The sequence below is a fragment of the Benincasa hispida genome, chromosome 12, assembly GCF_027475165.1.
Source record: "Benincasa hispida cultivar pf3 chromosome 12, pf3_genome.v1.1, whole genome shotgun sequence".
Taxonomy (NCBI): domain Eukaryota; kingdom Viridiplantae; phylum Streptophyta; class Magnoliopsida; order Cucurbitales; family Cucurbitaceae; genus Benincasa; species Benincasa hispida.
In genome coordinates this window covers 67,054,385-67,059,813 of record NC_143489.1, presented here as the reverse complement: position 1 = coordinate 67,059,813, position 5,429 = coordinate 67,054,385, and positions in this window count along the sequence as shown.

The window sequence follows — 5,429 nt, the reverse complement described above, 5'->3', positions numbered from 1 at the left end:
GAAGGGGATTTGGGGGGGAGGGGGGGAGGGGGTTATAAAATAATAATAATAATAATAAACTAAAAAGGAAATAAATATAAACTATATTTTATTCTTTTCCTTATTCCATTTTATACTATTAAATTTCTTTCCTTCCCAAAATGAAATTACCTCCTGTCCTTAATTTCCAACTACAGGTAAGTGCCTGCGATGACTGCATTCACTTGATGACGATGACCGCATTCCTGTCATTAATTTCCATTTTATAGTCGCAACTTTTTTGCGATGATCGCATTCGCTTGACGGCCGCAACTTCTATGCAATGACCGCATGCAGTTGATAGCTGCAACATCCATGCGTCGAACGTATGCGTTCGCCTCTGCGATGGAGAGATTCCCCGCATGCGGTCGTCTTTGCGATAGCCCGGCTTCCGCGTATGCGTCCGCTTCCTGCGTTGGCTACAAAGATAGACAATTGAACACATAATAGTGGGTTAGCCGAGATTCTTACTGTCGATCGATGCAAACTCATTTTCTTATGAATTCCTAACATATTCATCGCATATTCTACTTAACAGTCCTCATAATTCTAAATAATGACGTGCATTTCTGCCCGTCATCACACCCCCAAACTTAGAATCATGCTTCTCCTCAAGCATGCTTTATACTCAAGAAATTCTTAACTCACCCTCTGGCTTTCTTTTGCGATGACCAGCCTCTCAGAATATACTTTACTCATACCTCTAACCATGGATGCAATGTTCACCTCCACTTCGGCTGCTTCTTCAAAAAGATCTTTTCTAAGTTTAAATCCGGCAAGCCTTTGCTAAAAAACTTTTTACTCATTCCCCGTAACTTTGCGTATAGCTTTTAAGAATGCGTTCGTTCAAAATAATTCAAAGCTTTGCGATTGGTTATTGGAATGCGGCATTAAACCTGGTTACGCTCTTCGTTTTGGCTTGCCCCCACGTGAGTCATGCGGACAGCCAACTTCGGTTGCGTTCCATATTCAACTCAACTCTTGTCTTGCTTAATTTGGCTTGTGCCAGACAGAGGAGTTGCACTTATGCGTTGATCTTGATGACTTACATTCGTTTTGGCTTGCCTCCACGGGTATCATGCGTACATCCAACTACGGGTAAGTGCCTTTCACAACTTAACTCTTATCAACATGGGTTTCCCCATTGCGTTGACAGTGGAGTTGTTATTCCAATTTTTTTTTTTTTTTTGAAAATGATCGCAATGAACACAATTCCCCAGGATCGCTGCCATCCTCAAACTTAGAGGTTGGCAGCACTCTCGCCGCAAAGCTAAAGACAAAATCAACAGGAATGCGATAACAAATATTTGAGCAGAGGTTTGAACACAATAAAACTTAGACTTTCAAATTTTGAAGAAGCTATTAAAAGTAAGGAGAGCCTTGCGATACTTAGTTGGCGGATGCAATGAATTATACGTACCATCATAGATGCATCTCAAGGGAAAGCATTTCAGAAAAAGAGAATTTCAAAAGGATAATGCATAAAAGATAACAAGAAAAGAACCTTAAGTAGAATACACTTGCGACCACACTTTGGCATTCATGCCATCAAAGCCATGCGTTGATTGATGGGGAGGATTATTCCATTGTAACCGCGCATCGAGGAGAATTATTGTTGCAACTACAAGAAGCAAACACACCACACCAAGGAAGCAGCCGCATATCTAAAATAACAATAAAAATAAACTAACTAGGAAAGCAAGGTAAAGATAGAGTAGAAGACGTCCATGGAGAAATTGGAGTGTTATCACCACAAGGAGTCTTCCATGCAGGAGAGTGCTCTTAATTGCTTAGGTCAAAAAGCTTGCCCTGACCTTTGGAACTTCCAGCAATTGGTGGGCGCATGCGGCTGGCATGCGCTTAGAAATACCTTCAGCTCATGCGACTGATTGCCCTTCTATCTTTGGGTCAATACTGGTTTTCGGCGCATCACCTACACTTTAATGTTGTTTGCAACTTGGTCGTACAAGCTACAATACTCTTAAGATAAAAAGGTTTCCTGCAAAAACACAAAACTCAACAAACTATTAGCTGTCAAGTCCCCGCAACGACGCCAAAAACTTAATGACTAAAATTAGGTTGAACGCAATATGCGATCGCATGTCTAGGTTATGTGTTGATGGTCATGCGTTGGAATGAAAATATGCATTACTCTTATATGCAATGATCATACATTCCTGTCACAAGTTTTCTTGCGCTCTCGGGTGGTTCAAGGTCGAACTCAGAGACTTGTAGCTAAAGGGTATGCGGTGATGTGTTTGTGGCGGATAAATTTAAGAATGATGGGGGTGATAAGCTAAGCACTACTCCTACTTCTAACTAACAGACAAAGCAGTGGAAGTATGAATGAGAGGTAGAGACACGACAACTATTGACGCGTAGTAAAATGCATGGAAAAATAGATAAAATGTGAGGATGTCTTCATCGCAACCTTGAACTTGACCACAAGGGCAATCCCAGCCAACGCAAACTAATGCAATCATGCTATACACGCCCGACGCAGATGCACGTGACGTGTAATAGCAAACGGAACTTATTCCTAAGTCTCCATTCTTGCTTATGCAAACTTACTCTAGCTCTTCCGAGCCTCGATTCTAACCTAGCTCTCTCAAGTCTTAGGTTCTTTCTTTAGACTCTCTCTCGAGTAGCTCTAAAGGGGAGATAGAAGCAACTATAAGACAAGGTAATCACATGAGTCTGGCTGACGTAAGATTATTTCTATTTTTAGTGATACTTGCTAACATTGCTTAATGCGATCAACTACTTACCCTCCCGGGCAGTTAGTTGCTGCTGATTTTACTCATAAACAAGTATTGCGTCCGCTTATAGACAAGCATTACTACAGCTTCACACTAAGCAAATAAGGTTTTCTCACAACACTCGCGCAATGCACACCTTCCGGTAGTTTGCTACATGCTTCATATTCCTATGCCGTATGATTAAGTATGCAATACTCTAACAGTTTCACTAAGTGATGCAATGAAAATTAAGGATGCTAAGTAAATGAAGATGGAGATGGAGTCGAAGGAAAATATGAAAATGCATTGATCACAAATTGTATTAAAACCTTAAGCCAAAATGTAATACAATACAGTATAAGGAAAGAAGAGAAATGGAAGGACCGGTTTGAAGCAATGTCTTGCTTCCAACAGATGTGTGTCAAGGCTACCGGTGATGCCATGGATGGGCGGTGGAGCAGTCTCTCTCGAGCTTTAACTCCAGCGAAGGCTCCGGTCGTCACTCGGAATGGATGAAGGAGATGAAGAACTCTCAAGCTTTCTTTTCACGCTTTTCGTCTGGATCACAAGGATCCGCCCTAGGGCAGAGAGCCTCAGGCGAAAAACCTAGATAATCTGAAATTCTGCTCATCGACTTCTATTTATAGAGCTTGATCGTCAACAGCAATAATGGACCTGCTCTGAATCTGACACTCGCGGCGCGATGGTCCTTTTCTGAATCTCTGCTGCTAACGGCGTGGTAGGTGAAATGTCAACATCATCTTTTGATAATCTCGAGGTATGCGTTCAGTTGCATTCCACCAACCTTTCGTTCATCCCTCTATTATCTTTAGCATTATGTAGCCGCAATCTCTTTGCGATGACCGCATTTGCTTGACGGACGCAACTTCTATGCGATGGATGCATGCGGTTGATGGCCGCAACATCCATGCATCGAACGTATGCGTTCCCCTCTGCGATGGAGAGATTCCCTGCATGCGGTCGTCTTTGTGATAGCCCGGCTTCCGCGTATGCGTCCACTTCCTACGTTAGCTACAAATACAGACAATTGAAAGCATAATAACGCATAATAGTGGGTTAGCAAGGATTCTTGATGCCAATCAACGCAAACTCTTTTCTCATGAATTCATAACATATTCACCGCATATTCTACTTAACAACCCTCATAATTCTAAATAAAGGGCCTATAATGACATGCATTTCTACTTATTCACCGCATATTCTACTTAACAACCCTCACAATCCCACGATGAAATCCATAGACACATGCTCCCACTTCCATTCTGGCACACTCAATGGCTATAACAAGCCTTCCGGCTTCTGCCTCGGGGCTTTCACCTGCTGGCACACCAAGCACTTACTGACGAACATCGCAATCTCTCTTTTCATATCATTCCACCAGTAATAACGTTTCAAGTCCTGATACATCTTGGTGCTACCAGGGTGAATCGAAAATAAGGAACTATGAGCCTCTGACAACAACTCGTTCTTAATATCATTATTTGCCGGCGTGCACAAACATCCCTGATAGAGGAGACCACCCTCTGCTAATAATGAGAATTCCCCATCCTAGCCTGACTCCACCCTACGAACTCTCTCCTTCAGATAAGGGTCACAATGCCGCGCATCAATAATCCTCTGCCTTAGACTCGGTCGCACTAACAACTACGCTAACTGTGCCATAACCTTCCCCACTGCTACTGCAATTTCTGCCCGCTCCAGCTCCTTGCACAAATGAGTCTGTCTAGTAATGAGGGTTGCTGAATGAGCCACTTTTCTTCTTAGGGCATCTACCACCACATTCGCCTTCCCTGAGTGGTACAAAATTTCACAATCATAATCCTTCACCAGTCTAGCCACCTTCTTTGCCTCATGTTCAACTCCTTCTGAGTGAAAAAGTATTTTAAACTCCTGTGGCCAGTGAAGATTTGTATCTTCTCTCCATATAAGTAGTGTCTTCAGATCTTAAGAGTAAAAACCACTGCTGCTAACTCCAAGTCGTGTGTGGGATAATTCTGTTCATGCTTCTTTAGCTCACTTGAAGCGTAAGCAACTACTCTGCCCTACTGCATTAGTACGCATCCCAACCCCTTCTTGGATGCATCACTGTAAATGACAAAACTACCTAATCCATCTGGTACTATAAAAACTGTGGCTGAAACCAACCTCTACTTGAGATCTTGGAAACTGCTCTCACAAGCCTCATTCCAAACGAAAGGGGCTCCCTTCCGGGTCAACTGAGTCAATGGGCAGCTATACGAGAGAAGTCCTTTACAAATCGTTTATAGTAGCCAGCTAACCGCAAGAAACTGCACACCTCACTGACTGTGGTTGGACGAGCCCAACTCGTAACTGCCTCAATCTTTGCAGGGTCCACAGAGACACCTTCTTCCGATACGACATGCCCTAGAAATGACACTCGCCTCAACCAAAACTCACATTTGGAAAAATTAGCATACAGCTTATTGGCCCTCAACGTCTCCAAAACTTTCTGCAAATGCTCCTTATGTTCGGCCTCTGTCTTGGAATAAACCAAGATGTCGTCAATAAAAATAATCACGAAGGTGTCGAGGAATTCCTTGAATACCCTATTCATCAAATCCATGAACACTGCTGGAGCATTCGTTAGTTTGAATGACATCACTATGAACTCATAATGCCCATACCTCGAAC